Raw genomic sequence first — 18,276 nt, 5'->3', positions numbered from 1 at the left:
CAGGAAACATGTAAAGCATCAGCCTTTTTTCAGGGAAAAAGTGCTGCTGGACTGTTCTAAGTATCTGCGTCGTGACTGTATGTCTGAATATTTTCCTTAATAATCTGGAAAAAAGGTGGACGGCACAGAGTGGGCACACAGAGGCAGCGGCAGGCGGCGTGGTGTCCCTGGTGGGGGGCAGCCCCACAAAGGAGGTGGCAGAGCTGAAGTTAAGTGACGGAGGACCACAGGGGCAGATGAAAGTCACCAGGGCCAAACGCGAGGTTAGGCATCCGGGAAGGAGCACTCCGAGCTCCTTGTACACGTTGCCGCGCTTGAAATGAACTGTAACCACCGGGGAAAAAGACCCGAGGGTCGCCGCGGACAGCTCGATGAAGACATCTGCTCCGTGTGCCGCCACAGTCACAAAAGATCAAACAAGACATTAGGCCATAGGAAGAATGAGAGAGAAAATACGGAAAATATAGTAACTCTGTTACACGGGTCTCCGTAGTGTCCTGATCTGGGTATTGTGTGGAGGTTACCCCTCACCTCTGTGGCACGGGGACCCCCAAGTTTTGAGAGGTGGCAGCTGAAATAGTCAAAGCAAATAGTGTCACTTCTGCGTCGTTGGAAAGATTGGGGCTGTTTGGAACAATCACGTGAGTAAGAGGATTTGTCGAAGAGGTTTTGTAAACTAATGCCTGACATATTTAACCTTTCTCAAAATACGAGAGCAAAGGAAAATCCAATAAAACCAGAGGCGTGCATCGGGCACTCCGCAAGGCGACGTTTCTCCCCCAGCGCTCGCAGGAGTGCCGGGGCTGTTGGGCAGCTCCTCCTGCTGCCCTGGCTGCGGCCGACCTGCTCCCTCCTCCCTGCTCCTGCCATCGCAAACGTCGTCTGCTTATCTATCGACAAGCATATTTTCGCCTGTTTGACACTTTTTGGCAGCGTGTACTGAAACTGCTTTTCATACCGTGTTAGAAACACGGGCCGTCACAGCGTGTTCTCTGCTACCAAATCCTTGCCGAGAATCTGAAATATTTTGAAGTCACATTCAATTAACGTGACTTCCTCAGCGGCGCGGGGATTCACCCAGCAGTGTTTTCAGCAGCTTCACGGTTTCCCGTTGTTGTACAGAAATGCTTCTTACGGTCCAGTCGTGATGGAAGCGATAGGGAAGTGCTGGGGGATCCCTGGCTGGGGCTGGGGTGGGTGGTGAGAGCGTATAAGGCCGTACGGCATGGTTAGGCTGCAGCTTTCTTGGAGGGGGAGCGTGTTGCACGCACATTCCTCTTCCTCACGCTTTTTTCTTGGACTCCGCTCGGTGAACTGGATGTGATGATCAATGTATAGATACCGAAAAGCACAGTCAGCTTTTTAAAATTTTAGTTACTTGGAAATAGAGGCTGGCTACCATGGAAGAGGGTGCTTTGAGGAGTTTGTCGGAATACAAAATACGGGGAAGTCAAATTTTACAGTCATTTAATTTGTCCAGTGGTTTCAAATAAGTATACTAAATGGATATATTTAAAACAGTGTTACCTCAGGGAAAATATTTATTTGACAGGGTCACTGTGAGTTCACTGGTACAATACTGGAACAGCACAATATTGTTTAAGGTGGAAATGGAGAGAAAAGCCTGCTCGGTGTAAAGCCCTGGTAGTGCTGCCCCAAATCGGAGCGTGGTGGTGGCGGTGAGCCCTCCTGCGTACCTGCAGCGTGTGCTCCAGCGAAGGTGGCTCTCTGCAGGGACAGCTTCAGTAGCTGCCTTTTGTGTATGCATTTTAGAAATCTGTCTGGGTTTTGTAATTTTTTTTAACTAGCTGCAAAGATCTAAGAAGCAGTGTAGCGGTGTGCCCCTGTAACAGAGCGGAGGGGGCTTGTTTTCTGGTGTCACCCCAGTATGTCAGCGGTGTGAGCGGGAGATGTGGTCTGGGAGTAGTCGAAGAGAGGGCAGATGTTGATACACTGGCTATATAATTACATCTGAGCCTTAATCGGTCAAAGATGAATTAATCCAGTCTGTATAAAACCTGTAGAAGCAGAGTTCTCTGATGGACTGGAGGGCTTCATTTGGGACACTGGTGATGGAGCAAGGGTGAGAGTTATCCCAGGCAGGTCCCGTCTTGTGACCCGGGTACACGTGTCCCCTCTTCACTGCTTTCTGGTCTAGTGAGTGCCCATCTGGCCAGAAGACACAAAGAAGGGTCCCCATCCTGTTGGGTGCTGATTGCATGTTGGTGAGCCATCACCGTGAGGCGGGACACAGCTCTGTGCTCTCTGCGTGGCAAGTGAGATGGTGGAGGGCTCTGGGGGAACAAGGACTGCCAACCATTGCTGAGGCGATTGCATGGATTCAGAAATGTTTAAAAAAGCCCTACTTCTCCGAAGAGTCAGAAGCAGCTCCAGCCAAACCAGCCCAGTGCCAGGAAACAGCTCGGATGGTGGAGTCTCCTGCCGGCATCACCGCTCTGCCAACAGCTAATCCCCTGCAAGAGCACGGGAGCAAAACTGTGCCGCTCACACAGCTACTCCTCAAGCGCAGTCTAATTAATACTAACCCCATATCACTGCAAAATTCACACTATATTTTTCATACCTTATGCGCTAAGCATACCGCTTTGCCAAGGATCATACAGCAAAACACGGAGCGCGGAATTATGATGCTTGGCCTGCGCCGCCAGGTTTGCTTGGAGGTAAACAAAACCCTGGCACCTCTGCAGATGACAGTCTGCTTTGTTTTCTGCTCCTTCAAAAGTGCTTGTTCTTGGGAGTGGGCTGGCGAGCCTGCGGAGGTGTGGGGACCCACGCCGCAGCTCGGGGTGTGTGCATAGTGCCAAGTTTCAGAGCCCCAGCCTTAATTTTGCTGCCAAGCCCGATGCTTTTGTGCCCAGGAGCTGGATGTGTTGCTTGCTTAGTAAAATGGGTTAATGCTTCACTGGACTCCAACGCGCCAACGGCTCGGTCAGTTCAAAACAAACAAAATTCGAGTTTGGACTGAGCTGGCCCAAAATGAAATGCCTTGTTTTGTTTTTCCTCCTGGAGTTTTAGGCACATTTTCCCCGCATGAAGTTTTACACTTGGCTGGAGCTGCGTGTTGGTGATGTGAAAGAGCTCCAGAGGAAGAGTGGATAAGCATTTTGATGTCAAGATCTCTAACAAGGGAAAGTTTGCATTTCGGCTGCCTTCAGTTTAGGGGTTTTGGTGAATGCTTCATCTCTGTCCAGGATTTTTTCGCATTTCCATCTTGTAATCTGTGGACTGATACAGCCAGGTTTATAGGAGCTTTTGGAAATGAACCCATTCCAAAAATGAAAGTCTGAGGGCAGCTGAAGGCACGTCTCTGCTGCCTCAGGCAGTGAATTTGGCTCACATCTCTAATGTTGAGGTTCACTCAGTTCTCAGAGGAAGGGTTTGAAAAAGAGGAGGAAAAAAACACAACAGAGGAATTGCTGCAGGTGATTCAGAGTGGGAGGCTGCTGTTCCGTCACTTCTGTTGCTCCCCTCTCACAGTGGCACGCTGTATCCTGGCCTGTGGGCAGAGCCCCTGCATTTGCTCTTATCGTCATCAGTAAAGATGCTACAACATTTTTTCAAGAGTGGGAAGGCATGAAGCCATCCTTCATGTTTCCTGTGGTTGCATTTTGATTCCTCAGAGGTCCCCATTTTCCAGTGGTTGGAAAGGGGAAGTGTTATGTGTGCATTCATGGGCTCCTTTAGGATGAAAATACAGTATTTGTACATACCTTTTGCTGTTGTTACTTAAAAACAATTTTTTAGTTATAAAAATACAGGAATTTGAAATGCTGACCGGAGGAATTTAGCCAGTGCCTTCTTCCTTCGCAACTGGTGAACCCTTGGAGTCGTTTCAAGCAGAGCCATGGTGAAGGTGTTAGAGGTGGTGATCTTTGAAAAAAAGCAGAAGAGAGCAGCCACAGAAACTTTTGCGCTAAAGAAAAACCTACAGCATAGGCATCCAATGGGCAAAAGTAGCTTTCAAAAGTCCTAGTCCCAGGCAGGATTTGGTCAGCGTATGTGTGGTCCAGAAGACACGTGGGAAACCAGGTTTCAGGAGCTCCTGTGCTTGAGTGGTTGGTGTTGGATCATAGCTCCCATAATCAGCCTGTTAGTGTTCCTTGGGTACCTGTTGCTGTATGGGTGTTACTCTTAGGTGATGCGTAGATGGGACAGCCTACTCCTAGGAGTAGTTCATGCGCATGAAATGTCTCAGCCCCCGCAGGCTGTTTGCTCCTGTGCATTTGTAGCCACCGTGAGAAAATTCCCACTAGCATTGTTCTGTCAAATGCTTTTTTAAGTCTCCTAAGTTTTCTAACCACTTTGCCCCTTCATTTTCAAGTCAGTAGCTTTTATTATGAAAGCCCTGGTGTATTGATAACTATTGGGGAAATTCCCTCCGGCTGCTGAACAGGAATCTGCCTTGATGACAGAGACGCTTCCAATTTTTAAGCAAAACAGCCTGTAAACTGTGCCATCAACTAACAAGTACGGGATCCCTGCTGTGTAATGTGTGGGATCTTGTAGTATTTTTATTTCCAGGGTGATACCCTCATGGTAGCATGTGGAGCTACAGCTGGGCCGCCAAGGAGTGTCCTGCTTTGGGAAGATGAACAGAGAATATGTTCCTCAGGATTGCCATGCCTAATTAGCCTCAAGTTCTGGTATTAGGAGATGTTAATGAGCTGGAGCATATAAACTAACCGCAGGAAAAAAAAACCTTTTAATGGCTGTGCCAGTGGTAGGAAGAGTAGTGCTGCTGCGGGGGGAGCTGCCTGACCGCTCGGGGCTGGTGGCACAGGGCCAGGGGTCACGGTGGCCAGTTGGCCACAGGGACCTCGCGTCACACGTGGGCACGGCGCGCCTCATCTCAGTGGTACAGCAGAGGCAAGCGTCTCGGAGCCTGATGATTGTGAGGAGGTGTGGTCATTTTTGAGAAAATGGTCTAATTAGCACAAAGAAGAAAAAAACAAAAGCCTCCTTTTTTGTTGTTTGTGTTTGTTTGTTTGTTTGTTCTGAGCGTGCGTCTTTGGAGCTGACCAGTATATCCAGTATGGCAGACTAGCAGTGCACACTTCAGTTAGCGCTGCCTGCTCTTAATGGTATGTTGTACTCGGTTTACCTTCATTTTTCCTTTTTTTTTTTTTTTTTTTTTTCCCGTAGTGAAGATAAAGGTTTAAAAACAGAGATAGGACATTTAATTCATTTGCAGTTCTTTATCAAAATTCAAAGAGATCAGAGAAGTTCATTCCTTCTACTTCATTTTAGCTCATTTGACACTTTTCTTTAGAGGCAGGTGAGGAAGTTGCACTTCCATTCCGTCTCCTTTCCATGCACCTTCAGCGTGCACTCTTTAACCGTACCAGCTATTGTATTCATTATTCAAAAAAAGTGCCGTGTTTATGGGCAAGCTGAGCTGTCACAATGTGAGATTTTTATTCATACTGGAAAAAAATGTCTCTTCTTTTTGTTTTTATTTTTTCCTCATTGCTTTGAACCTGTGTAAAACAGACATGAAAAAAAAACACAAAAAACCAGCTTGCCAGGCTCTTAAGTGAATTGATTGCATTGAAGAGCAGAGTTGGAGAGGAGCCAGCACAGAACCCCTGATCAGGCAAGAAGGGAAGGGCTAACGCAGCCACGACAAGGATGTGAGGCTGGAGAAAAACTCTGAGAGGAAGAAATAATTGCGGTGGGGAGGCAAATGAGAAATGTTTGATAAAAGGATGTTGGTTAGCTACCAGGGTGGAGCGAGTCACAAAGAAAAGATGAGCATGTCAGGTGGGGAATCGGCAGAGAGGGGTATTAGGACTGTCTCCACAGAGCACACAGGGAGATCCTGCCAGGAATGCTGTCCGTGCTGCTAGCCACCGCATTGATAAATGTGGGCTGAGTTTAAAAGGAAGCTTATATTCAACCAAAGAGTGAAGTTTCTTGAACTTCATGGCCCAAAGGAGTCGGGCAGTGAGGTCCCTTCCAGCCACAGACCCCTGTGTTCCTATCGGGCAATAGCCTTGGGGAAGTGGGACCTTGGTAATATTTTAGCTGTAAACTCAGCGTCTTTATGCTGGGGCTCTGGATTATCCTGTTGGACTTGGTGGAGCACATCTGTGTGTGCTGCAGCGGCTAGCCTGCAGTCATGCAGTGAGTAGCCAGGGATAAACTGCCCGTGTCATCATCTGCCAGTGAGGGTGGCAGCTCCCGACAGTCGGTTGCTTCAGCACGTGGCCGCGCCAGATAGGCTTTAGGTCGACGTTCCTGCCAAAGCCTGAGATGTACACATTTTTCCAGGATGGAAGCTGAGCATCTGGGTACTTGGTTCCGACAGCAACAAAACTGCAGCAAGAGTGCTCTGCTTGTCTGTCGTAAGGGCAGTGCATTGAGGTTCTTGTTGGAAGATGCCTACCGAGCCTGACGTTGCACTCTGGTGTCACTGGAGATGGCATGGCAGAAGCCATGTGCAAATGGCATCCTGCTATCGGTGCCTCTTCTGGAGACTGAAGTGGTGGTGGGACTGCCCCAGGTGCCTGCAGCTGCCTGCGGGAGGGGAAGGCGGTAGGAAGTGGGGGGCACGTGCACCCCCACTGCGCGTTTTGCAGCAGCTGCCCTTTGAAGGAACAACTGCCTGAGCTGGCAGCCAGCGCTGGAGAAGAGACGATAAAGACAAGTCATCCTCATTTCGAGTTGCGGTATTTTGACTTAGTTAAAATATTTATCTAAGAAATCTAATGGGGAAATGTAAAAATGTGAGTTTGTGGACGTTCCAAGGAATAGGAAGAAAAGATTAAAGGCCTGGGAGAAAATACCACAGTATTTCCATTCTTTTAATGATATCTGCTGGTTTTTTTAAATGCCTGGGCATGAAGGACTTACTGTATTGGTCTGATTGCAAAGTACTCGTAAAGCCGAAGCATAACAGTTATAAACAGTGCTCCTTTTCTGACATCCCATGTTCTCGAGCTCTGGAAGCGTAATACCAGCTATTCCCCCTCCTATTTATTGCATCCAGCTTTTTAAGTAATGGGCCAAATAATGATTGCAGATGCTATAATCAACATTTTTTTTAATGATACAGAGCTCTCTTTGCAAAATAATTAGTTCTGCAGAGCTCTGTGATACAATACAAGAGGAACACTCTCCCGACTTTTTTTAACCCCAAGTTAATTGGAAGTACAGAGCCTGGAGGTTGCAAGGCAGGCCAAGGGCAAGCCCAGGAACCTCAGCCCCAGGATTATTGTAGCCTGGTGGGTGTGAATTGAGCTTAAATACCGGACATGGAGCTGACCTGGCCACACCTGAATGCTTGGAAGAACCTGCTTGGTTCCTGATGGCCGCATAAGTGGGTTGTAGCCTCTGCCTGTTAAAATCGGGCTGTGCCCTTCTATCACATTCCTTGCAATTTTCTATAGGTTCCTTGCAGCTTTTCCAGAGGTTCACAGCAGACCTGTTCCATGGACCCAAGCAGTAATAACTGAGTTCTTGGGGATAGGGACCGCAGGGACCCATCCCGGTTTCTTACAGCAGCAAATGCAGAGACGGTGCCTGACAAAACCAAACAGCTGACCCATCTTTTCCAAGGGGCTCTTAAAAACCACTTGAAAGAATCGGCTTTTGTGTCGTGGTTTAACCCCAGGCAGCAACTGAGCCCCTGGCAGCCTCTTGCTCACTCGCCTCGTGTCAGGACGGGGGAGAGAACTGAAAAGGTAAAAGTGAGGAAAGTGGTGGGCTGAGATGGAGACAGCGTACCCGGCCAGGCAACACCGCGTACAGGAGCAAGGCAAAACCCGGCACTGGTTCCCCGCTGCCCGTGGCAGGCAGGTGCTGGGCCATCCCAGGGGAGCAGGGCTCCAGCACGCCCAGCGGGGACTGGGGAAGGCCAGCGCCATCGCTCCCAGCGTCCCCCCGTCCCCCTTCTTCCCCAGCTCCATATGCCGAGCGTGACGGCGCACGGCACGGGGTATCCCTGGGGTCGGTCGGGGTCAGCTCCCCCGGCTGTGCCCCCCCAGCTCCCCGTGCCCCCCAGCCCGCTCGCTGTGGGGTGGGGGAGGAGCAGGAACGGCCTCGGCTCCGTGTAGGCACCGCTCAGCGGTCACGGAAACATCCCCGTGTCATCAGCACGGCTTCCAGCACAGACCCAAACCGTGGCCCGCACCGGCGGCTGTGAAGGCAATCAGCTCCAGCCCGGCCAAAGCCAGCACATCTTGCTACAGAAAAACCCAGGTGTGCTCCGTGTCCTCCCCGGATGGCCAGGACGGTGGCTGGGTGCAAAGTGGATGGGGTTTGTTCATGCCGTGGCTCCTGGCCGCTCCAGGCCACACTGGTGAGGTCCCTTCCTCTGTTTTCCCTTTTGTCTGTTTGGATTTTCAGCTCATGAGCAAAGAGGTCTTGATTCACGCTTGGCACAACATGGCTCTGATCTCAGCGGCAGATGCCAGATGCTGCCGGAATACAAAGAAATAATGAAAGTAACCCGAAATGTGTGAGTCAGCAGTAGGTGTGATGGGGGTGCCTCCTCTGCTTTCTTTGTTTCTCTGGTTTTCTTACTCCATCCTCTCTGCCATCAGCTTTAGTCTCAGCTTCTCATTTCTCCTCCTATTTTCTTCCTCCAGCTTCATTCCCTTTTGTCTTTCTTTTCTGCCTTTTGCCATCTCCTTACTACCCACTCCTGTGATGCCCATTCCATGTTGTGGAGGAGTGACGTTTCCCATGACGCTTAGGAGAGCTTGACTCTTTGGTAACTAGAAATCTATTTCCATGCTGCTTCAATTCCCTGGCACCCCCATAGCATTAGTGCTGTCTCAGCAGCGGACATTGCATTTATGGAAATTCGGAGTGTTCCTTCCTTCCTTCCTCCTCTAAACACAATGCTGTGTGCGGGTGTCATTGCAGAAGTGCTAACTGCAGTCAGTACCTCTTGAAAAACATCGAAAAACGCTGAATTGCTTTAGTTCTTCATTGTGAATCGCTAATTTTATTTCCTCCTAACACTACGTACAGTTTCTACTGGTTCTGGAGGTCGCTGGAGCTTTGTAAGTGCAGCCAGAAGTGTTTTAAATAGACATTGTGCAGCATAGCGATGCCATCAATCTCCCATGCCATTATTATATCTAGAAAGTTGGATTTGATATCCATTTTCATATTTAAAGTGAAATTACTGGCAAGCCGCCATATCCCGTAAGGCACAGAGAGTGGTAACTTGTTCATAAAGGTTTATACGAGTGTAATACTATTACCTGTTGGTTTGGGATATTTTTCAACAAATCAAGAACTGTTGGCAGCCAAATGGTTTTTGAAGAGGGTCTTTTCTCCTTAACTGGTCTTACTTTATTTGTTCATTTCCAAGCCTGTGTGTAGTCTAGCTCTAATAATGATTTGGCCTTTTTAACTGGAGTCTCGTAAGCTTCAATTATTAGCTTGCCCAGAAATGTTTTGCTTTTTGGCTTTTACCTACGGGGGGGGGGGGGGGGGAGAAAAAACTCAGAAAATAATAGCAGAATGTAAGTCTGTGGCATATTGAATTAATTTCCTGTTCCACTTCTGCATCAGCTAACCAGACAAATAACCAATTTGTTAAGGGCTCTGCTACTTCCTTCAATCACTTGCTCACAATACACTTTTTACATTTTATTTCCTGGTTTTTCCATTTCAGTTCCTTGCATCCCCTGCAGGTCTCTCTGTTTCGGTGCCAACAGCAACATACCCACTGAGGGAGGGCAGGGTGTGAGCCTGCGCCTCCCAGCAACCCCATCCGCCCCCTGCCACATGGGTTTTCTGCAAGGTCCCTGACTCAAAGGACACCGAGTTCTTTGATGAGCATCCCTTTACGTTCCTCTTGCCAATTCGCAGGGACCCAAACTGAGGATCCTGCTGGTGCCGCCTCTGTTGCTTGGCCTTGCCTTATCGGTGGCGGCAGGGATGAGGGCTGTTTCAGGCGTGTTCCCAGTTCACTGAGCTGTTTCTGAGAGCGCTGAAACAGGAGTATTGCCACGGCACGGGGAGGAGGGTGTCAGTGGTCTGTATTAGGCAGCAGCATTAAGCAATCGTAACAAACAGGGCTTTTATTATTTTCCTCTCCTGCCACATGATGAATTCTTTTGGAGACTGGTACAGCACTGGATAACTAAGCGCAATGTGGTTTTTTTGCTTCGTTCAGTGTATTTTGTGGGTTTATATTTGTATTTAGGAAATTGATTCTGGACACTGTGCCAGGGGCCTCTTTCCAGAGAAATGGAGGCGACAGGGAGAGAAAAACCAAAGGGCGCTCTGCGTTTCTGGGTATGCTGCTTGAACTGCCAAATGTTTCCTTGCAGATAAACAATCCTATAGGAAAATCTCTAAGAAAAATAAAGACGTGTAATTTGAGACTTCTTGAGTAGAAGTTAAAGAGGGCTTTCAGTGTACTCTGACGGATCGGGGAGGAAGTACATCAATTTGATTGCAGTATTGTGTAGAGCATAATAAATATTTTATTACCAGAGACTATCCTTTAGTTACTAAACAGTGTGGGGCAGATTCTGCTCTCAGATGGTGTCCACACATTGGCAACTCTGTGAATATCATGCAAGTTTGTTTCTGTGGTTGAGGACAGTATTTGGGTCAGATACAGCAAAGTTTGCACATAAAATGTTCAAGCCCCATGTAAGAAAACTCTCCAGGCTGGCACCGTAGCAGTGCGTGTTAGGGCAGCGGTTGTTGTTATGAATCTAATGCTGTTTCTGGTTTGACCATAAAAATACTTTGGCCTAAGGCTGGAATTTGATAGATGAGATGAATTAGACTATTCCAATGCTGATGATACAGGATTATATGTATTTTGAAATACAGTGCAGCCTTGGCTATCCGAATGAGAGGGGTGGATAGTGAATGCTGTTTTGTAGGGTGAGCTGAGCAGGCGTAGCTGGTTAAAGAATCTGCGGTCTTTCAAAAGAATCTTCAAGAATCAGTTATCTCTAGGTTTTGGGAGTTTCTGCAGGTGTTTGCTGTGCAACGTGCATACATCTCTGTTGGAAACGAAACTCGAGCAAATTCCAAACAAAAGGTCAGTAAGGATGGATGGTTGGGAACCAGCAACGGTGCGGATGGAACTGCATTTGACTGAAGCAGTTCAATAGCAGATTGAGTGTGTGTGTGTGTGTGTGTGTGTAAATAACTGGGGCAGCTTTTTACCATTGGAGTTTCTTTTTTGCGTTCAGTGTGATGCAAGGAAGCCAGAAAGCCAGTGGGAAACTGGGGAAGGAACATGCGTGAAAACCAGCAGCAGAAATCTTATTTTCTGGTAATCATTTATGAGCTTTCTGGCCAGCTACCACACTAACTTTTGCTTTCTGGTTTTCCTGCTGTCATACAGTAATAGTTTTAAGTTTGTCATGCTGGAGGGAGATGCCAGTATCAAACTGAGAATTAAGTAAATGGTTTTGATTGGTATTGAAAAGTGTTCTCTGCTTTAAGCTAAGTTTTAATTTAACCTAATTACACAATAATGTAATGGGTGTTCAGTTAATCCTGATAGTTAAAAATTCAGAAGTAAGGCAAGAGGCATGTCCTTACCCAGACACATGGTAAGTGCTTTGCAGGCTGGCAAGGACGTGTGAAATTCCTTGCATTGCAGGTTTACATTCAAGTGACTCTTCGTGTCCCTTCATGTGCTTTTCCCTCTGGGACTTTTTCAGAGCTGTGTTTAATACAGAAGCACTAGGATACCTGTGAGTTATGGGACAATAATTCTGTGTCAGATACTGTGAGAATGAAGCTTATTTTACAAGAATTCCCTTTGATGGAAGTAGGGCCCCTAATTCAAACTCGAGTGCATTTTAAGAGACATATACATGCACACAATAAAATCCAGGGAGAACAATTTGCATAGAAAAGCCAGGAAACAGCTGGTCTTACAGACAGCTTGAGATTTTAGGGGTGGTTTTCTGGGGGAATAGAGGTAGAGTCAGGCAAAAGAATTTTAAATCCAGGCTGGTTTTGAGAATTTTGTTTAATATTGCATATGTTGGAAAAAAATCTAAAAACACAGCTGTGTGCTGGCTCCTGAGACCAGGTAATTTTACCTACTGTTAATATTGAGGTTGTTGTTCTTTGTTATTTTTAGCTAGCAGTAATGGTAAGAGACGCTTACTTGTCTGGGTCATATATATATGTATTTGCTCTTATTTTAAATTCTTTCCCATAGATACAGTTCAGCACAATCAATGCCAACAAAATTATTTTGAAAGCAGATTAGATTAAAAATCTCATCCCTACTGAGCTTCCCATTGGTATATGAGACGATCCTTAGAGAATTAAGATTTGTGTCAGCGACAGAAATGTTCGCATGAGATTGCTCAGCCTCTTGCTGGCCATTTTTTCTTTAAATATTTGACAGAAGTGCCCAGCCAGGCTAAATTCAGTCAGTGTAGTATACTTCAGGAGGTTGATGACTAACACCAGAGCAGGAGAAAAGTATCTGAGAAGCATTTTTCTGTACAAGCATGTTTGTAAGTGTTTTTATTCCAGATTGTGTTGCTGGTGACTTGGGGCTCTCCTAGAAGCAGGTCAGGACTGTTCCTGTTGGGAAGGCGTAGCTGTGTGTGGGCTGAACCATTTCCAAGCCCCAGCTGGCGGGGGTCTGCACTGGGAGTACCTCGGGTTTGCTTTTGTTGGGTTTCTGTAGAAGCGTTGTACCGTTCAGTGATAATTTAAGCCTGATCCTTGCCTCACGGAGCCAGAGGGATGCTTTCCAGTAATGTGATTTGAGTTGGGGGATAAGAGGATGGTGCGAGCAGCCCTGGATCGGGGTGATGGGGCTCGCACCCTGTGATGTTCCCCGAAACCATGGTGCCATGGAAGCAAAACAACCTCATCCCCTCTTTCTTCCCCCATCTCCTGGACACCTTGAAACGTCAACCCCATCGTTTACAGGCTTGACTGTAGGTGTATGTGCACGCACGCACACACCTTGGTGAAACTGTAATAAAGCCAACGGGTTCATCTCACGGCACTTATTTATAAATGAGTTCTTTCTTCCCTGAATTTTGGTTGAACTCGCTGGTATTCATCCCACACAAACGTTCTGGCTGCTGCCAGCAGCCTCTCTGCAGTGATGGAGCCAGTTCTGGTCATGCACAGTGGGGGTCTGCAGGACTTGGACCTCAAAGTCTTTGAGGCAAGGTCTTACCTTGCCTTTTCTACGCTGTCTGAAAGCAGGTTGGTGCAGATTTGTGAATAATAAATGTAGAGTCTCAGGCTCCCCCTGCTCTGCCTGTATCCAATCCATTTTTATAGTCAAGGGTAAGTCCCAAGACTGGAAAACCATTTGGCTGCCAGAACACCGTGGTTCCAGATGGTTTAGGATGACAATAAAGGTATAGTAAAGGTATATTAGGGTCATTTGGTATCCTTGCCACTTCATGTATCTATTGTAGCAAATCATTTAATAAAAAATAAGCAAGGCTGTGACTTTGGAAATAAAGTTAGGGAGCCTCCCATTGTTGCTGCTTTTGTTGGCTTTATTTGAAACAGGAGTTACTCTTTTTATAGATTTATTGCCCCAGCCTAGCTTAAAAGGGAAGGGGGACAGGACAATCAACAGTGATTTATTTCTTTAATGCATTTTAAATAAGTAGACCCCCAAGAAGGAAGCAATGGTGCATAATTACATTACACTGGTCACAAAACTTGGGCTGTTCCTGCTGCAGGCTGATTATTTAACACCTGGTGAGTGTAAGTGAATGCACTCCTAGGGCTGGAAGCTGCGACTTCCTCTGGTTTTTACAAAATTTATTTTCTGGTAGCAATTTCTCTCTCCGTTTCTGAAAGCTAACAAACATTTTTGCCACGTCTGGTAAAGCAGATTGTCTTAATGTTATCTTTCAGTTAAAGTGCTGTGTAGAGAGGTTTCACCCAGTGTTGTGTGAAGGTTGGTTCCTTTTGTCCTGCCTCCTTCTCCCAGTGTGATGTGGGGAGCGGGAGGCTGGAGGAGGAGGGACGGAGGTTTTTCCCTGTCTCCCTCTGCCAGTCAAGAGGTGATGGGGTTCAGAGACCTTTCCCCTGTCCGTCACATCCCACCAAAGGAGGAGGGGGAGGTGACTCCGATTCACAGATCCCCTTGGTTGAATTAAGGTGAAACAACATTCGAGGTCTAGGCGCACCCATTGATTTTACTGAAAGACTTTACATAATGAGTTTCCCATACAGCTCGACGTCCAACAATATTCAGCCTTACAGAAAATTAAAGTAAGCCTTGCAGTTGTTGACCATATGTGTGGGGTCTAGGCCTTGCGTTACTAAGAAAAGAAAGAATAAAAGGAAAGGAGAGGACAGAGAGAGAGAGAAGGAGGTCACCAGTCCTGGGTCCAGCGACAAGCCTGCTGGCAGGGGGTGTTTCTGTCTGTAGGAGTGCTCATCCAGAAGTCCCCCTCAATGGCACTTGCCTTCACCTTTTATTTTTATGCTTCAGTGTGGACCACCTCTTACCTAAATTAACCTTGCTTGCTATGTAAATTCGTACATCTGCTCCTTACAGGTGGGGGGAGGTGGGCGGGTGGGCAAGTCCTGTTGGTCTTGTATTGAGTTGGTGGTCGAGACTCGATTCCAAGACCACCAGAGGTGGTCCCCCTGCTGCATTTACCTTCCCCCAGTTACTGCAGACACCTACTGCTTCAAGGCCACACAAAGTAAAATTTCGTTTGGTCTCGCGAGTGTTTGAGACATCTCTTGGACAAGCTGAGGGGATCTTCACCCCCTGTTCCCTTACCGAGTTTCATCTCCTGCCATTGCCCGTACCCTTCTGAGCAAACCGTTCTCTGTTCCGGGGGGTTACAAGTTACCATGGTGTTAGGTTGGTTGTTCTTCCAGCTGGGTCTCCTACACTGTCCCTCACAGCCTGCTCTGTTTGCGGAGGTGCCAGTCCTGGACCACTGCACTGAGGGTTCCTATAGCTTCGCTCCCACATCCATACGCTGCCTCTCCTCTATCCTTGTCCTCCCTCTCCTGTATTCTGTGTGCACTTCCCTCAGAGGAAAGGCTGCGTGGAGCTCCTTTCCAGATTGCAATCTCTTAAATTAAAGAAAGCAAAATCGATTTGAATATTGCATTTGCCTACAAGGACCTCCTGCTAATTTCTATGGTTTTTACAATTGTGTTTTCCTGTTTTTGTTTAGTTTTTTTCATCTTTATCACTTCCCTGCTGCTGACTAAAGGAGCTACACAACAGGGGAAAGTGTGACTAACTCACTGCCTGCACAGGGGAAAGAGTGAGACTGCTTCTACACATGCTGGTGATAAATGTACAGAGTAAACAGAATGGAAAAGTGGAGAAAAACAGCTTTTTTTCCTACAGTCTCTTTTTTTTTATAGCAATGTTAGTCATTTCTTCCAGCACGTATAGGTTAAAACAACTCCCATCATAAGGTTTCTCACAGAAGAAGCAGTATCAGCTTAAAATTTTTACTTCCTTCTGAAATTGTTTTTAATGTCTCCTCTTGCAAGAAGGACTAAAAAATGTTTTCCTACTTTTTTTTTTAGTGTCTCCTTTGGTTTGACAGCAAGTCATATAGATGCAATTTTTCTCCTTCTCCCTTGTGTTCAGGTCCTGTGTCAGCTTGGCAGGTATTGCCTGTATCAGCTGGGAGGGAAAACGTTTAATCAATGGGAAAAGGGCAGGGGGATTCACCCCGGCACAGGTCCCGAAACCAGCTTTAACTTTGGTTGAAATGGAGTATTCCAGATGACAGCATCCCTTTAATTAAGCAATGTAATACCAGTGATTTAAAGCCCGCTGAAATCAATGGAAAGATGTCACGGGCTGCAAAGGGCTCTGGAGCAGGTCCGGTCTCCTTTTGTGGTACAGAAACGATGCTTCAACAATTTAAGAGCCTGGGGAGGCTGAGTCAGAAGCACGACGAGTGACCTGCTCACGTATTAGGTCAGCGGCAGGGAAGAAATAAAGGTTTGAGCTCAGCCCTCACTGACTCGGGTGCTAATGAATGGCCACGTTTTCCCTTCACGAAGTGTTACGGCAGAGCTGCTTTTATATTTTTCCTCCAACTATCCCAGCGTGGCTTTGGAAAGGAAAGGGAAATCTATTTTGCTTGTAAATACAGTATTGCAATGTTTGTTTAATGTCTTTGTTTACTTTGAAAGTTAGTCCCATACTAATGAATTTATAAAACCTACATTATCCATAAAACTGTCACTGGTGCAAAATTCAGTAATAACTCAGGTAATGTATTTAAACCACTAGTGAGCGTGCTCTATCCTTGAGTTGATAAATTGTATAGCTTCATTGGGTAGGAATCAGCAATTTTATGTGGCAATTAATTTTAACAGCAATAGGAAGCCAAAGGACTAAATTTTTACCCTTGGTTTTCTGCACGTGTGTGGGAATATCTTCGTGTTTAACAGTCAGGTTGCAGACCTGGGGAACAGTGTGTGTGCAGGGGGAATGTCTCTTGGCAGGCGTTACGGCCGCACTGCTCCAGCTCACAGTCCAACCTGCTCGTTAAACCATTTGGGGGGTTTCTCATCTTTTAAAATAGATGTCAGAAATATGGCAGATCGCAAAAATCATCTGTCCCCAGGATACATCTCGCTTTACCCCCCTCTCCTGCATGAACTTGCTGTTTGCCTTTTTTATTGTGTAAGTCACCGGCATCAGAGATGATGCTGAAATCATGAACGTGGAACCAGAGATGAGTGTTTCTGAAGTGATTCTGGTTGTTTGTTTTCCCTTTTCTGGTCTCTGATACCCAGCCTAGAAAGACCCCATTTGTACAGTTGCCTGCAAAGCTGTAATTGTGTAGGATCTGATCTGGGAACCCAAAGTGCCTTAATTCTAATCTTAGCTCCTGCTGCCATATTTACATAGTGGTAGCAGGTCATTTTACTTCATATTTATATCTGTAACACTAACTGCATCCTCAGGAGTGTACAAAAAGCAATGTAGTTCCCCTAAAGCTAAAATTTGCCTTGTAGCAATAAAAAATACCAAGGGAGGTAATCTGACGGGGATTTATTTATCATGCCATGTTTTGGGGTTTTTTGCTGTTTGTGAAACCATCTAAAGAGAGGTGGGGTGCAGGGGTGGGTTTGGGCACTGCCGGGCAAAACTTCACATTGTTGAATGTGTGGGTCGAATGAGGGTTTTGCTTTGAGGCATCCATCCTCGCTGCAGCAGCACAGCGGTCTGTAAGATAAGCCCAGGACCACAAATGATGAGCAGGGGTGGTGTGCGTAGCTCCTGAGCGTTGTATTTCAGACGTTGGTCTCCCATCTCTGGCCTTGGAGCACTTGGTGGCTCTGTGAGTGCCACCAGCTCATGGCTGTGGATGTATCTGCATTTCAGACATCATTTGTGTTATGGCTGTGTCAGTTCTCAAAATGGGATGGTGGCCCTGAAATGAGGTTTGGGAAAGTTATGAATGAGGTCATGGGCATGACAGAAATTTCATTTTGTCCGATACTTACTCTGCTGTTTGGGGTTGCACAGAGTTACTGGTCTGTAAAATGAGGTCGCAGCCAGGGAAGAAAGTTTGGGAGCTGCTGCTTTAGCACTTGGGATGAAATTAATTATTTGTATACCTTGGAGGGTTACATTTTTAAACGAGACAGCTGGGTTAAAAAACATGGTCCGAATTCATTGCAAAATGCATTGTATGATGGCCAGCTTCTGAACCGTGCACTCCCTTGGTACACTACCAACCAGAAATTTCAAATTGCCTGCTTAAAACTGGCCGTGTAGTCACCCAGATATTTCATCATGTTATTTTAAAAATCTCGGTGGCTCCAGATGCTCCAGGACCATGGAGGAGTTTGTTGTAGCTGCAGTAGGAAAAGTTGGTCTGATGTAGCTGTGCAGCTTGCATTATACCTGCAGATGACTTAGGCAGCAGAAATGCGGATGCAGAAAGGAAGGCTGGCCTGGCTAAAACCAGCTTAAGAAAAAAAATCATCACCAGTATAGGACTGGATGTGAAAAACGCAATACTGAAGTTGTAAACTGTGTGGCTTCAAAGGAAAATATTATCTTAATTTTTCTAAGATTAAAATGCCTATAAAAGAATACCCTTTAAAAAAGCCGAGTACTTCTCAAACACCAATTCAAAATGCCAGTAATTCTCAATTTGCAAAAAGAAAAATCTACGGCAAAATTACTGTGGTTTTGTGCACAAAACCTGTGGGCTGTCTGGAAGAGAAAAACCTGATAAAACAGCAGAGCCAGGTACTTGTGTGTGCTTTTCAAGGGGAATTTCTCTACAGGGCCTCCTTTCCTGCTATGTCCCTTGCCACCCG

The 18,276-nt window shown here is 46.5% G+C and overlaps 1 protein-coding gene across 2 annotated transcripts in view; it reads left to right on the top strand.

Annotated features, from left to right (window-relative positions):
- Window positions 1–18,276, top strand: part of CTBP2 (C-terminal binding protein 2) — a 319,500-nt gene that overhangs the window by 218,496 nt on the left and 82,728 nt on the right. The gene's annotated exons all lie outside the window — the stretch shown is intronic.

The sequence above is a fragment of the Falco naumanni genome, chromosome 9 (assembly GCF_017639655.2).
Source record: "Falco naumanni isolate bFalNau1 chromosome 9, bFalNau1.pat, whole genome shotgun sequence".
Taxonomy (NCBI): Eukaryota; Metazoa; Chordata; class Aves; order Falconiformes; family Falconidae; genus Falco; species Falco naumanni.
The sequence above is the reverse complement of the archived record's forward strand: the minus strand, read 5'-3'. Positions and strand labels throughout refer to the sequence as shown.